The following is a 16,099-nucleotide window of genomic DNA, read 5'->3' as shown; positions in this document are numbered from 1 at the left end:
GTGTAGTGCAGCAAAAGCTTCGTGTTAGCTGGTGTGCACAAGTTGGGTGGCCGAGCTGTGTTAAATGGTATTACAATGCATATTTAGAAAACAAAACAGGGCACCCCGAACGGTTTATTCAACTTCTCAGATTATTTGGCATTACACACATTGTCTTGAAAGTAGTCCACAATATGGCCAGCACAACTTATGTCCTTGCTTATTTCAGATTGTTCATTTAAGAGAGCTAACATATTCAAGGGCTACTGACCAGGCTGACATTTTAACCAAGCCCGATAAGGCGTTGGACATGGTCTCTGCGAAATACTGCAGCGATGCACACACTGGAAAGCAACAAAATGCAAACCAAAGCTCTCATGGTCCTTTTAAAACAGCCAAACCTCCTCATCCTTTGCGCTGGCCATCAAACTTTGTCGATGAGGTACCAACAGATACTGCATCCATTGGTTTCTCTCTGACTGATGGGCGAGGGGTGTCACTTGGTCTGCTGATGTCACGCACTTTTTTGTCTTGCATTTCGTTTTCACTCATGCATACACTCACACAAGAAAGAATGCTTTTAGTTTCTTGCCCTTGTCTATGCATGCTTCAGCGTGTTCTGTGCACTGTGCTATTCATACACCAACGGCTGGACTCAAGTGGCAGCGGCGCGCACTTTCATACAGCCTGCGCATTCGCTGCAGATATAATGGCAGCTCTTCTAGGCAAGCAGTGCTCTCTTCCCCATGAAGTTAGTGCAGGATTTACCCAACCCTGGCCACTCGCTTCTGTGGCGGCGCCCGGTGCGCACCTGCGTTCACGTCTTCAAGCGTTCAAGTGTTCAGTTTACGGAGTGAGCGAAATACTTAGAGAAATTATGTAGTCTCAGTTTTGTGTGCGCAAAAGCGGTGCGGTGTAGGCTCAGGCAACAGTATTATTTAGCACATTTTGATCGTAGTAATACTTACTTTGTCTTATTTCTTACAGTGCGCAACATGTGCTAATTACCATCTGAATACAACAGTGATTTGGGTTATCAGTCTGCAGTAAGGCAAGTAGCAGCATACTATTGTAAGGTCAGTCCCATTATGCTGCACAAAAGCTGATTTTTTTCTTCCTGCTGTAACTTTGTTTCCTTCATGATATGAGGGGAACTGTCAAAAATGCATTGACTTGGCTACAGAAGCACAGAATTTATCACATGAACATTTTTGGCCTCTCTGGCCTGTTCTGCCAGGCCTGTTAAAATTAGTGGCCGAGCAAGGAGGAGTACCTGTTTTGCCTACATGCATTGTTTCAAATGATATGCCAGTGTGACGGCATCTTTTCGCTTTTGGGCACATTTCTGTCTGCTTCTGCACATGTACCAAAAGTTCGGGCGCCTTCACGTGTCTGCAAGTCAGGCTGGTCGTTGACCTGTTTTAAGTTGTTAGTGCAAATTAAAAAAAAAAGGTAACCTGCTCTTATTGCACTTTTTGTGCACTTTGAACAGCGCATTCACTGTAACTGCTTTTCCTGTTCTGAGGTGTGCGCAACATCACCTCGAAATAACAGGAGACATTCATCACCATCCTCATATAAGGATAGTAGGAAAGCCTTCCGACCCTTGTCTTTGCCTGCCACCTATGTTGCTAAGCTCTGCGGCTAGTTTGTAACGAAGCTAACTTCATGACAATAGTTGAGCTTCTCGGCCGCAGTGTGCTTTTGGTATTTCCTTCGGTCCGGACCCATACGTATGCTTTCTGCCACGCATTTGAACTTTATTTCCTCTGAACGACGTGCCCACGCCTGCAAGTTTGAAAAACTTGCGGTGTTTCCTTTCATCAATTTCCGAGTGATGGAGAACTCTGTTCCAATAATTTAGCTATATTTTATGCGAGTTTTTCCCTGGTTTTGGCTCTTCGGCAAGATGCTGATACACAGCCAGAGCCTGTAAGGATGGCTCACGGCCGGCACACCTATCATCTATAACTCTCGGTACAGCGGCAAAAATCACTGCAGGTCGCTCTGAACGCTCAAGTTCATGACATCTCGTTGGCAAGAATCACAACCGGGTGAAAGTGCAGGCTTGCAGCCGCAGGCTTGGCCAGCCTCCGCTTTTTTTTTTTTTTTCCAGCTTGTTTTACACCAAATGACGGCATCACTGAGTAGACGCGTCAATGCCACACAGTGCCACGATTTCGCAGCTGTAGCAGACAGGAAGCACCCTCCATGCATAGGTCGTAAAGAGCGCACCGTCGCCACTCGAATCCAGCCATGGTACACCATGCATAACCATGAATACAGAAAACACAGAACATCCATACATGCACGGGCTTGGTTTCCTAAGAAAGGCCAGACGCCCCGCACCTATGCTTCGGCCACCCATTGAGCTCAGCCTCTCCCACTCCTCCTCCTTATTGGCATTGCAGCTGGATGAGCCGAAGGTCACTGGTGGTGCTTGGGTAGCAGAAAGCAAGAAAAAAAAAAGCTGCGGCGGTAGCTTTTTGATGGAAGGCAAAAAGCAAGGCACCCGTGTTTGTGCAATGTCAGTGCACCTTAAAGAAAGAACTCCAGGTGGTCGGAATCGTTGGGGACCTTCACTATGCATCTTTCATACCTGAGTCGTTTTTGGACGTTAAACCCCACAAACCAACCAGCAAGAAAAAAAAAATAATGCCTGTAAAAGTCGGGGCCATAATGACTGCATTTGATGCGTTCTCGTAGCTGTTTTTACCCAGCACAGGGCAAGCCAGCGTTTTCATTTTGTTGACCAAACCAACATGGCGGGCATAGTTTCTCAAAGCACTAAGAGATGGCGCTCCACATTTCGCGTATTTAGGGAGCCTACATGTACCAGCCCTACGCATATTCTCTTGTGGAGGCTAGTCAACCAGGGAGGAGGGAGAGACTCTTTGGTGATGGAAGGGAAGGAGAGAAACATACCGGTTTTGATGGTTGTAGCTCTGTTATTAACGAGTCTGCTGCAAAAGTATTTTTGGCCATCGCGCATTCTGAAGGTGCTGCCTCATAGACAGCAGGTTTGAACACATTTTCGAATCTGGGGTGGTTCATAAACAAGTTCAGTTTATGGAATCGCACTTGAAAACGAAAGGAATGATTGAAGCAGGAGAAATGATAGCACCTTAAAATAGAAACAAAAGGTGGATGGGTTTTAAGATGCTTTGCAGCTGTTTTCCACTTGCCCAAAGGCAGTGCAGAGTTTTGGCCGGTGTGCAATGAGCAGTTGGGCGCATGGTTTCGCTGATGGCATGGCAGCTGCGTACTGGTTGGTGACATTTTATACACAAGGTCTTGTAGACTTTGTGTCTAGTTGGAAAAAAAGAGGATTGTAGCAAATGAGCATTTATGCTGAAATAATTTTGTGAGTATCTTCAAAGAGCAGCCTTTTTTAAAAAAGGCTGCTTTCCATGAAAACATGGCATTAGATTTTTGCTTTTCTAGATGGGGTTTTAAATTTTGTTTTGATGGTTTCTTGCTATCTTTTGCTTGTTCTTCACGACAAATGTATTTACTTCATAGCTTGCAATAAAATGCTTCCATTGCAAATAAGCATTCCTTGTGTGTCGTGCTCTTTGGTCTCATTATTTTGAACTGTAGTAGCCATGACAATCGGAAAACATTTTGGAGAACAGCATTGCATCATGTCTACATTATATTCCTGTAGAAAAAGAGAACGGGCATTGCAGTTGATGTCGATGAGACTGAAATCGACATTTGTTTCAGCTAAACTGTTTCCTCGATTTCGAATCTGGTTTGGGCTATTGCATGTCTAAGGCCCCAGCCAAATATTGCCCACTGCCTCAATAACAGCACATGCTCAAGGACCTAAAGAAACTACAAGATGAAAGTTTATTTTTCAACCCTTTGTGATGAGAGCAACTTTACAACAGGTAGAGGTATTGACATGGCACACAGGGATCGGGAATGCCAAAACCTAATGCGGTCTATGAAAGACGGCAAGCATGGGAAAGAGCTAATTAATTTTGACTGCTTGGTGTCCTTTTTATATGCACTGACATTGTGTAGCCCACAGGTGTCATTACATCTTGCCTCTGCCAAAATGTAGCCATGTATTTAATCTTAAAACCTTAGGATTAGCAGTTGAATGCATAGCCACAAAGTCACTGCTGCACATAGGTAGGAAGGTTTCGGACGTAGGAAGGGAGTAATGTTTTTAAGCCAGGTAGTCACTCTGAATCTGAACCATGAGAAACATTTCCCCAAGAGCAAAAAGAGGTGAAAGTAAATTTGGAAGGTGCTGTACATATAATGTAATAAAAGGCAGCTTGCTATCATGTGATCATTTGAAAGGCTGAAAAGTGGATATTAAAGCATTAGTTTAAAATACCTAAGCAAAGGACAGTGCAGCAGGTTATAGAAAGTAAAATAATTTGGAAAACCTTCACAAACACAGATGTGGATTAAAGTACAGTTTCAAGGTAATCATAACAAGGAAGTAGTAATCGGCTATTATTGAAATGAGCAGGCCCTATTTGCCCTGGACAGGTGGCGTCCTTGGTCCAAAAAGGTGAGGGCATAAGCAGGTCCTCATCTGATGGTTTGTGTGGGTGGTACTTCTATGCTGCCGCAACACCATACCATATGACACAGAGTGCTGGGCATCTTGCAGTAGAGTACCTGCAGTTGAGATTGCAGCACATGGTGCACATCTTTGAGTATGAAGATGCAGAAAACTGAAAAGAAGCATTACAGTGGGACATGTAATCCAGGAAATAGGGCTTTTCAGCTAATCGATTAGGTTTCGAGGGAGTGAAACAAGCAAGGGATACCAGACACTGGGATGAAGAGATAATGTCGGCAAATGAGCCAAGGTTGGCGGCTGCAGCTAACGCATGAAGCAGCGATGATTGCAGACCATTAATTCCCTTCAGCATACCTAATGCAGGCAGTGATGATGAATCAAAACTCTGTTGCCAATTTATGAAATAACTGTAGATATGTAACTGCACTGTGGGAAGCCACTTAGCCACTTGATTTTTCTTCCAAGTTTTTTGTTATGAATGGACAGAGTGAAAATGCGCGAAGGAAATAAATGCCAGACTAGGAATAAGTGTAGTCCTTCATTGAATGGCTCTAGTGTCGCATTGCTGAACTGTGGTTTAAAAGTTACTTGTGGCGAGATAAATGAGTCATACAGCCTCTGGGAGGCTTGCAGAGAGAGCTGAACTGAGAAGAGAGAACTCGAGAGAACAGCAGAGACTTGTGCGAGCACCGTACAACCAGCCGGTTCAAATGGCGCGCCGTTGCAACGGTTGAGTGACAGCGCTGCAGGTGGCGAAAACGTCCAATACCAACAAAAATTAATTCAGTAAAAGGAAACCTTTAGATAATTAAAATTCGCACTTGTAGTTTATGGGTCACCACCTCCTTTGTTTAACTGAAACTGTATAGTTTCATTTGCAACAGGTTCAGATACGATGGTGCGTGCGCCATTATCATCATCATCGACCCCTCCGCTAAATTATTTGAGTTGCGGCGCGTTACATGAAACGTTTTAAAAAATGTTTGACGAGTTATTGACTCTGGTTATTCTCCTTCCAGTGCTTTACGGAGCCTGTGTTGCGCTTTATCTATTTGTTGCTAATGCCAACGAACCATAAAATGGCTGTGTTCTGTGCTTATACAGCACAGTTCGCACGGTGAGCATCACTTTGGTAAGTCGAATAGAAAGTCAGCTGATTGCTCTTTGGAAGGAAATGAGTTACATATATATTGATTTGTGGAACATTAACGTACTCGAGTGCCATGTTGGTAAGCATGGTGCCTGCGCTAGAACCGCGATTCTTCCGCGAATCGCTGTGTGAAATTAGCTGGGAACGATTTGTTTCGGGATGTTTAACTGTGAACATTGCAGCAAGGTTACTTTCTTGCTGCACTTGAGGTTGTCTGAGAGAAGTTCTGCTTGCCTGCGCAGAACTAAATAAAGCGCTCCGTTGAAAGTGTTTAGGCATTGTGACTACAGACATCGAAGGCTTACGTTTGTGTCAGAAATGCTTTGAATTAATTTTTAGTGTTATTGTGAGGCATGTAGCTTTCCCTAGCAGTCGTAAGATCATCGAGGCCAACGTCAGTTTTGCACTTGCATCGGACGCGCCTTTTCAGCACATGCTGCATGTATGCGCCTGTTATTGCTTTTATGTATGATGACTGTGGTAATAGTTTGCAGACTAGCTGAATATAGAACTGTGTTTCAAGTGTGTTGACCGCTTCTTAATAGTGTGTACTGTTGATTTACTAGAAATTAAGCTTCACTTTTTTTTGGCAAATGATAAGGGCCTGACACGCTGTCCGTCAGTCCCGAGACGAGTGGTACGCTGTACAGCAAAGTAAATGTACTGCATTACCGAACGGGGTCACGTACTCGTTAGCTATGATTTTTATTTTTATAACTGTAGTGCACAACGTAGATGTAATGTGCGATCGCTTGGTTCTTTCCTAGTGTATTCTTGTAAAACAAATAAACTGGTCAGAACAGCATAGAGATGTGGCTTTAGGGAATGCATCAAAACGCTTGCCAAATGGCTTGCCTCTGTTCTCATTCTTGCTCAGATCCAAAGGCAGTACATTTCATTTATCAACTTAATTTTTTTGTAAGTTCAGTATTTGACTTTACAGTAGTTGTCTGCATGTTAGGTAATCTGCCCAAGTATAGATGACTTGCAGCACTGTCACGTTGTTGGTGGACCAGAGCCATGAACGAACCCTGTTTGCCTGCCTAGCCTGCTACTAGCTACCTGCCCCATGGAAAATACCTATACCTGATTTACTATCATGGAGTATGTGCGACAGCCACCTGATAGCTCGCAGCTGCAGCCATGTTTTTATGTTCTACACCTGTGCACTGCAGTGTAACGCTCTATCACGCATTTTAAAAAGGACAGTATTTAATGGCTACATTTTCATCTACAATAATCTGTCACGGTTCCATCCACCAAGGCTGCACAACATTCATAGGTGCCCTAGTAAGGCTCAGAGGAGTTTTGAAAATTCTTGTGCAGTATTGTTGAATTATTACTTACAAAATATTGTCCAGTGAACCAGTTTTAACTGTGAATGCATTTATTTTTTCTAAATTACTACCCACGCAATGTTGTTATTACGGCATTGTGAATGCACAAGATTGTTAGTCTGCTAGAGTTTCCAGTTTGTACAACCCATAGCCATTTAAACAAGAATTGCAATGGTGGCGCTGAATGGCAGCACTTATCTGCGAGATGGCTGATGCATTGTGAGGGCACCAGACATTCCCCTCATCATCTGCGGCGACTGTCATCGATACTACGAAATCACAGTGGTTGCCAGTGTTCAGGTGCGAACTGCTCGGGGTCGCAGTCGTCAACAATTTCAAGCCACTACAAAAAGTGTTAATTGCATTGATTACATCTTTGCATGACAGCCGATGTAACCAGCATGAACTATGTCTTACTACAGGTACCATATGCTGTTACTTGCTGTACTGTACGACAGCACAGAGCACATGTGTGATTAGTGGGGTAAATAAAATAAATAAATACTGTCTCCACTGGGAATCGAACCTTCATCCCTTGTATTCCTCACATGCTGTACTTTGTTTATGGCAATAGAACATGAGTCAGCACAGATGCATTCTTGCAGTGGAATTATCTAGGCATAGCACTGCTAATTTTTGTTCTAATGTGGCACCTTTTATGGAGTTCACCGATGTTTTATTTTTTGCATCGTTCATATAATAAACACATAAAAACCCTGCAGCACTATGAAAATTTGCCCGTAGCATTCAACTCGTGCTACAGTATGTGCAGTAAAGCTACCTTTGTTTTTGTGTGCAAAATGAAATTTTTTACGAAAGATTTACATTTTGCATGTTGATTTGATCAGAATATATTGGTTTTGAACAAGATTGGAAGAGGCTTTTCAATACCCGAGCTGTTTCATGTGCATGGTTGTTAACTACCATGCTGAACTTTGTAGTCAAGTACAATATGTGCATAGTGCCTATATGCATACAATATATGCATAGAGGCAGGTAGAGTGATTGTTTAGGTGTACTGTAATTATCAGGCTGTGCTAGTATCGTTACAGCTATGATATAAAAATTCGCATCAGGTTTGTAGAACTTGTATTGTGAACAGTGGTTATATGGTGTCTGTGTATTTTATTTTAGCATAGCAGTGATATTGGTGCAAGTTCTGTCAAGTTTTGTTTTGTTTTGATTTTAACTTTGCTTATTGCCACTTGTGGACAGCCTTATCACACAGCGCTATTCAGGTTCTACTAGTGTCGAAGATCATTGATTTCACTTTCTTTAATAGACACTGAGGGTTCACTGACACATACGCTATCAAATTTTTTTGTTTCAACTGCTTCAATTGTTTTCCTTCCCAGTGGTGTTGTACATTTTCACAAAAATTTGCTTTCAAAGTGAAGTTGTCGACTTTCTTCCAAGTTGTGCGATATGCTGTGAAAAATGGCATGCGTGTCATGAAACTTGTTCCAGATTTTTTTGATCGCATTCTGCATGTACGAGTTTTTTCAACCTTCTATGAATGCTTTGTCTCAAAAATATTAAGTATTCAGGCTAACGTAGGATTAGGTTGCATTCTGGGTTCTGTTGTGCCGGGTAGCAGCTCAGCAGTCAGATTCTTTTACTGGACTTGCCTGAGAGTACGAGTTGTGTGAAGCCTGCACACAGGCCCATATCATGCCATTTGACGCAATTTTTACGCTTGACCGCCATCAGTTCAGAAAAGGACTGTATTGGGCTACTACGACAAACATTACCTCAGCTTGTCTTAGGCGGAAAAAAAAAAGTTTGTGCCATGGTCGCCATCTTGCATGTTCTCATACACTTAAATTTCAAATTTGTAAAATTTGCTGTTCTCATCGTAGTTGTTCCAACAATATCCCAAGTTTTCCAGAAGTAAAGGAACCCAAGAAAATTGTTTTGGAGATTAGAGAATATAAGCCATGGCAGAATAAAATTCTTAAATTTAGAAAATTTGCTTTTTGCAGCATTTACAGCTGTAAAATACAGAGTAAGGTGGTTCTAGTAAACGTATGACCTGTATTAAGAAAAAAGTACCACTCCGTGGCATTTATTTTGGGAAGTTAAATCACAGCACTCAGTTCCTTGCTCGCATACAGCCGCCCAAATCTTCAACTAGACTGCTCAACGGCCACTTTCAACAGTGATGCTGTTTAAGCTGGAGGTTGTTTCATCTGTTGTGCGCAGCTTAATGTGTTTGCAGTAATGTCACTATGACCGGATGTGACATCATCATGACGTCACATCCAGTCATGTCTAATAACCAGAACTGAGGTCACCACATGACATCATGTCCGGTCATGACCGATGACTTCACCGTGCGATTCACGCATATATGAAGCTAACCTTGCCAGGCATCCAGTCTCCCCAGTACTATTCACAGCTTGCTTAGAGGAAGTATTCAGAGACTTGGAATGGGAGCAGTGAGGGATAAGGGTAGATGGAGAATACCTCAGTAATCTGCGATTTGCTGATGACATTGCCTTGCTAAGCAACTCGGGGGATGAACTGCAAATAATGATTGATGACCTAGACAGGAAAAGTAGAAAGGTAGGCTTGAAAATCAATATGCAGAAGACTAAGGTAATGTTCAACAGCCTCGAGAAGGAACAGCAGTTTACATTAGGTAGCGAAATACTGGAAGTAGTAGGCGAATATGTCTACTTAGGACAGGTAGTAACCGCAGATCCGGACTATGAAAAGGAAATAACAAGAAGAATAAGATTGGGATGGAGCGCATTTGGCAAGCACTCGCAGATTATGACTAGCAGCTTACCGGTATCGCTCAAGAGGAAAGTATACAACAGTTGCATCTTACCATTACTCGCCTATGGGGCTGAAACGTGGAGGCTAACCAAGAGAGTTCTACTTAAGTTGAGGACAACCCAGAGAGCTATGGAACGAAAAATGGTAGAGGTAACATTAAAAGACAGGAAGCGTGCACAGTGGGTCAGAGAAATAACTCAAGTTACCGACATTCTAGTGGAAATTAAGAAGAAGAAATGGACATGGGCCGGACATGTAGTGCAAAGAGAGGATAACCAATGGTCACTGAGGGTAACAAACTGGATTCCAAGGGAAGGAAAGCGTAGCAGGGGGCGGCAGAAAGTTAGATGGGCGGATTAAGAAGTTCGCAGGGGTGAAGCGGATGCAACTAGCACAGAACCGGGTTAAGTGGAGAAATATGGGAGAGGCCTTCGCCCTGCAATGGGTATAGTCAGGCTGATGATGATGAATCCCACAGACTTTCGGTAGAAGCAATGTTAGGTAACCCAAGGGCCGCCTTATACGCCAGCCTAATCATAGCGTCCACCTTGTTTTCCTCCGTCACGTCCATATTCATACAAGGCGTCGCATAGACTGTTCTACTGATCACGAATGCCTGTACCAAATGACTTGACTCCTTTTCCTGCAATCCTCTCTTTAGATTGGAGGTTCTTTCAGTGAGCCTCATGGCAGCGTTTACCGTATTCTTTAGCTTTCCTAAGGCCTCGTTATTTTTCCTGTTAGTCTGCAAATACATGTCCTGTTGTAGCGTATCCTCCTCCTCCAATTGTCTGTCTCTACCCCTGGTGACACAGAGTAACATCGCACCAAGTGGTGACACACAAGCGATCTGTATCTGAAGAATGGTGGCACCTTAGATAGAGAAATGTTCGTGTCAGGCCGCACAACAAAAAACACTGAAATTGTGTGATTCAGCAACTTCAGCTACAGATTTTTTTTTATCGCACTAGCAGCAAAGAAGCCAGAAGAGTCTGTCAGAAGAAGCTCCGATTTCAGTTTTTAGCGATTCAGGTACTACAACCACCTGTAATGCCAACTAGTGGCCAAAGGTGCACATAGTTTCCGTACCCACTTGCTTTTGAGTATGTACACATGATCGCTGCATGTTCTCAGTTTTATCTCTGTTTAGGAGGGTTTCCACAATCGTTAGCAGCGATCTGCTGACACTGGCACACAAGCGTGTAGTTTTCACGTAGATAGGAACCTAGTGTATACTTGAGTGAAGGCTCTCCAGCTTATGATACAAACTATTTGTAAAAATAAAAATAAATATGATTGTGCAGGGATTTTGGGGAAACCAACAGGTTGCTTGTTTTGACGGATGTTTGGAAGAAATGACTAAGTGAAATGCTTAAGTTCATAGGCCTCTTGTTTGTCCAACACGGGTATTGTGAAACTTCACTGGCTGAAGCTGCACTGGAATGAGGACATCTACAGTGGTTTGCCTCCACCAGGAACAATGCTGTGAATCTGCTTCATAGCAGTGCTGGTGCTTCTCAAAGTGGCAGTCCTGTACAATGTAGACCAGCTGCCACAAGTAATGCACCGGTACATCAATCAAGTGCGAAGCCCTCACAGCCACATTAGGCAGTATTTGCATGTAGCTTCCCGAGAAGAGTTCAATAAACAGATATTTAACCTTCGTGGCACACCAGCTCAAATTTTGTCACCCTCTGCAAAATGTGCAAACCATAAACCACAAAACGTTGACAAATGCACGAAATGAGTTGTGCTATGAGCAAAAGAAGACCGGGCTTAAAAATAATGTTTCTAGCAATTTGGCAAAGTTACGAGAATGGCAAGCCTTCACAATGAACCACGTAACACATTGGTTCCTGGTATTTGGCTTCACTACATTTTATTGGTGTAGTCGGGAGAATAGGAATTTCCAACTCGCAACAACCACCCCATCTTGATACATCAAGGCAACTGCTGCAGACATACAACAGATCCGAAGGCATGTCGCCTAGCACACATTACAATAGATGCTGTCAAGAGAGTGCAAGAAGTGGCCGATTCCATGCCAAGTTACTTAAGACAATGCCATGTTTCGGACACCATCACATACAGTGAACTTTTGCTCAGATAAACACAGCTGTGTTACCCCCGCAAGGGTCAAGTGTTGTTGTATATGACAAACTCTTTAATCCATGCCAGGCCTGTTCACATATCAATCTGTTGCTTTAATTCTAAAGGCTGAAAACTAGAGAGGCAAAAAATTGCAGTCACACATTTGTGCTTCTCCACCTCCCGCCACTGCAAATCATGCGTCCAAAATCACTCTGAATGCTTTCCAAATAATAACATATCAGCAAATGCAAGGGTGACAATATTCCACAACAAGATTAAATACATTGCAAGCAAGATATTTTAAACTTAACTAGGAGCACGCTCTAAACCAGTAGGAGTGAGAGTGTCCATTTGGTCACATCAGTTACAGCTCACTGCACTACTGAGGTAGCGGCGGAATCCAACTGGTGGAGGAAACTCGTACGTCGGCCCCGAGTATTCCTTGCCTCTGTAAATGTAAATAAATGAGAGTAATACAGCAATTACATTTAGTTTGCATAAATTCAGCAAACTCACTCACAGTAGAATTTGATTTGAGTAAAGCAAGTGAGAGTGCCTGCCGCAGAAGGAAAAAGGCAATAACGAGACTGGCAGTCAATGCTAGCACAAATACAAATATTTAGCACACTTGCAAAACACTGAAATAGCAAACAAAGAGACTAAGTTAAATCACGTGTGCAGTAAGTGCGGAATATGCTGCGGCTTGCATGGAATTGTAATCAAGAGTGCTTATAGCAGCAACTGCCAAGCTCTTTGACAGGATTACGAGGTACAGTCTTTGTCAAAAGTGTACAGCCCAGGGGGTCTGCTTCTGGGCCAGTTCCTGCGGCTTGTAATGAATTTCCGGTATTCCAACTTTGTTGATGGCAAGAAGATTTTTTGTCCTGCCCCCTTCAGTGGCCTCAACTAATTCTACATCAGTGCCACTATTCGGCTCAGAAGCGGACCCCCCGGGCTGTACACTTTTGACAAAGGCTGTACATGCAACGGTGCCTCACTCTCCTCAACAAAACGTACCACCTCAGGTTAATTATTGCTTTGTTTTCAAATAAGTTGTCAATGGCCTTGACAGCAGCTTGAAGCCAAGCACTGCCCACTATTTATGGAGGCATTGTTTCTGCTATCATTCCCAGTTTTCTCAAAGTGATGACGCTGTTGGAGCAAGCAAAAGATATATATTAGGGAACTCTGCGGTATCGACATGCATCTGAAGTGTTAAATCTATATAAATAAGCTCAGCGAGTTCTACCAATGCAGTTATTTTCGTAGTAAAAGGGCAGATACTCTCATGGAAAAGAACCTACGATAGCCGAAAAGTCACCCTCATTGCTGCATGCACCGATGTGAGTACTCGACAGTGGAACGTGTGAGCATACAAGCACAATAAATTCGTGCGGGTATACGCCCGTATCTTGTAGCAATTTTATGCTGAGCAGTAGGCTCGTTTCACTCCGGGGCTCATTTCGCACTGGGCCAGTTTACATTTATACTATCTCTCAGCTAGCCAGCAACTCCCCTTCTTTAGCACTTCGTCGACACTGTAAAGAAGCTGACCTCTTGCACTGCAGCACCACGTATGGGCCGCATAGATAAATACCTTACGACAGTTTTTTGACACAAGCACGACCGTTTCTATGGGCCCAGCCACTCTATCTGCTGAAGCTGCGAGGAAGGCAATAAAACCTCCTGATCATAAACCAGCGCGTTCACGCTGGCGCACCACACCAAAATGCCTGCTACTGCCCAAACAAACTAGACCACAAACGAAGAATTTCAAAAAAAAAAAAAAAGCAAATTACAAACTTTCGTGAATCTCGACTCACAAATAGTTTCACATCATCTGTAAGTCGCCGCGTACGTCCCAATACCCCAGTGCACCCCGAAGACAACAGCAACCGGCGAACGATCGGTGCACAGCAGCAGGTATGCAACGGTTGTTTCAAGCGCGAAGAAACGGGATCGACGCATTTATGCAGTCTCCACATGCCTTCGCCCGGAGACTGTTGCGTGATTACGCCGCGTCAGTAATTGTGACTACCGCATAGCTGCACTGCCGTGTAAAAACTCGTTAAAAAAGCTGCAAGACGGTAGCAGAACGCCGACAAATGCTTTACCTAGAGCTCGCGGGCATGTACGAAACACCATCATTCGCGTACGACTCACCGTAGTCGGAGGCTGCAGACAGGCCAGCGACAGGACCGAAGGCTACGCTGTTGAATTTAGGGCAACAATCCACAAACTGAATCAGATTTTCACCGAATTTGCATCTATCGGGATGATGCCCCGTAAACTACAACAAGCCGACGCATGAAAAGCGACCTAGGGCTCGCAAGGCGCGAGCACCCGTTGCCCGAAAAGCGCGCCAGCTTTTGCTCGGGTGCTGTGGCTCGAAACGGGGTAATTGGCATCTGGGTTTGAGGCTTATTTCCAGAAAAAAGCAAATACTAAAAGTTGTTTGACGTCACATCCGTCGAGAGAATCAACGCATCCTCCTTTCCACTTTGTTTCTGGGCGCGCATGCGCAGTTCACGGAGCCGGCTCTCTGCAAGTTCAGGTCAACGCCACCAACTAATAATGGCTATGGCTAGCACTTCAATCCGCTTCGGCTGCTTCGTCTGGTTTCGACTTGTTTCGGTTTCGGAAGTTGCTGACCTAACGGCTTTGCTACTCGCCGAACAGTGGCAAGCACGATGTCGGGCATCTGCGCGCTAACGCTGCATGTTTGTCGTGTATGCGCGCCTGTAGTTTGCACATTCAGAAATGTAGCAGTGCTAGTGAAAGACCACCGTGAGTTTCGCTTCTTTTCTCGCGATGCTGGACAAACTAACTGCGTGCTTGTCATGGACGTCAGGAACGTCAAAAATGCGGTGCTGTGGTTCGGCGAATCGGAGCTTTGGCCCAAATTCATTACCAAGTTTCTTGCGAAAATTCCTGATCATAAACAGCTACAGTGGCAATTGTTTGTTTGTTAATATTGGAAGACTACGGCCTTTTACAGATCAAGTGATTTGTTTGGAAACAGAAGACGCCGAATTGTGCTTGCCCACAAAGAACAGTGGGCGAGCACAATTCGGCTCGCCCACTGTTCCTTTATGGGCGCGACATCTATGGCTGTCAGCTCAAACTGGTCACCTGAGAGCGATCATTTCTTGTGTGATATGTGCCTCACTACTTCAGTGTTTAACTCTTGAATGGTGACGAAATATTTAATGCCTGTAGTTTATAGCAAAAGCAAGGACAGTTGGGTGAAAGCATGAACTCTCAGTAAGGAAAGATATGCTCTATGCAAAAATAGCTTACCGGTCAAGCTTCAAGTGAAGGCAGTGTGGGGTGTTTGCACACTCTTTACTTCAATTAAGAAACTGACCATACAAATATTTCAACTTGTCTCTGTGGCCTACAGCATACAGTAAAGAAGCTAAAGCAACCAAGTTGCTCTTTCCATGCAGCATAATAATTAGGCACTGCTGGTGGAAACTGCACATCATATATTCGTGGAGTTGCACGTGCAGCTTTCCTCAATGCATCTCGCGTGATGCAACCCACAGTGACACTAAAAAATATGCCATCTAAAAGACATTTCCTTGCAATATGATGATTCAGCATATATGTGTATAGTATGCATATAGCTTCAAGATGCAACAAATACTGTTGGTATCACCTCTCATAAAGTACTAGGATTTGTGTATCTCTTCATTAGTCTAAGATCACCGATTCAATCTTTTCTTTTTTTCTTTTTATTTGACAATGAGGCGGACAATATTTGCAAGTGTCATTACACAGCAGAAAGCTTCAATTCAGATTAGTGCAGTTCAGTAAATGTTCGTTATAGTCTCAGGAAACTTAAAAATGGTGTATATAGATGTAGATGTGCAAGTCAAAACTCAAAAGGCTGTAGTAGCTGTTTTGCTCAGCCTATCCTTGTGCTGGAAAAGAGAGTCAAGCTGGTTGGTTATAATGAGTCAATTGAGTGAACGGTGCTCTAAGATATTAAGGGAGATAAAAAAGCAGAATTGTTGTCATCTTCTCTCCCATCCCATCTGTTAGTGCTGTCCAGTCATTTGAGAATTGTCTTTCTGTGGTCTTTACAAGTGAATATGAACTCGTGAAGTTCAGTACTGGAGTTGGCTTTCACATTTCTGCTGTCACATTTACTTTTCCTTCTACAGATGAAACTCCAATTAAGCCAGTTTGTCATACAAACTTGTGATGCCT

General features: G+C 43.5%; 1 long non-coding RNA gene across 1 annotated transcript; it reads right to left on the bottom strand.

Moving 5' to 3' along the window:
• Positions 1 to 11,647: 11,647 nt before the first annotated feature.
• LOC146201785 (uncharacterized) lies at positions 11,648 to 14,339 on the bottom strand. The gene is made up of 2 exons (XR_014703581.1): positions 14,048 to 14,339; positions 11,648 to 12,332 (listed from the first exon to the last, which is right to left on the bottom strand). It is a non-coding gene; the product is annotated as an uncharacterized LOC146201785 (long non-coding RNA).
• Positions 14,340 to 16,099: the final 1,760 nt, after the last annotated feature.

The sequence above is a fragment of the Amblyomma maculatum genome, chromosome 1 (assembly GCF_055883805.1).
Source record: "Amblyomma maculatum isolate TAMU_Amacu chromosome 1, ASM5588380v1, whole genome shotgun sequence".
Lineage (NCBI taxonomy): Eukaryota > Metazoa > Arthropoda > Arachnida > Ixodida > Ixodidae > Amblyomma > Amblyomma maculatum.
The sequence above is the reverse complement of the archived record's forward strand: the minus strand, read 5'-3'. Positions and strand labels throughout refer to the sequence as shown.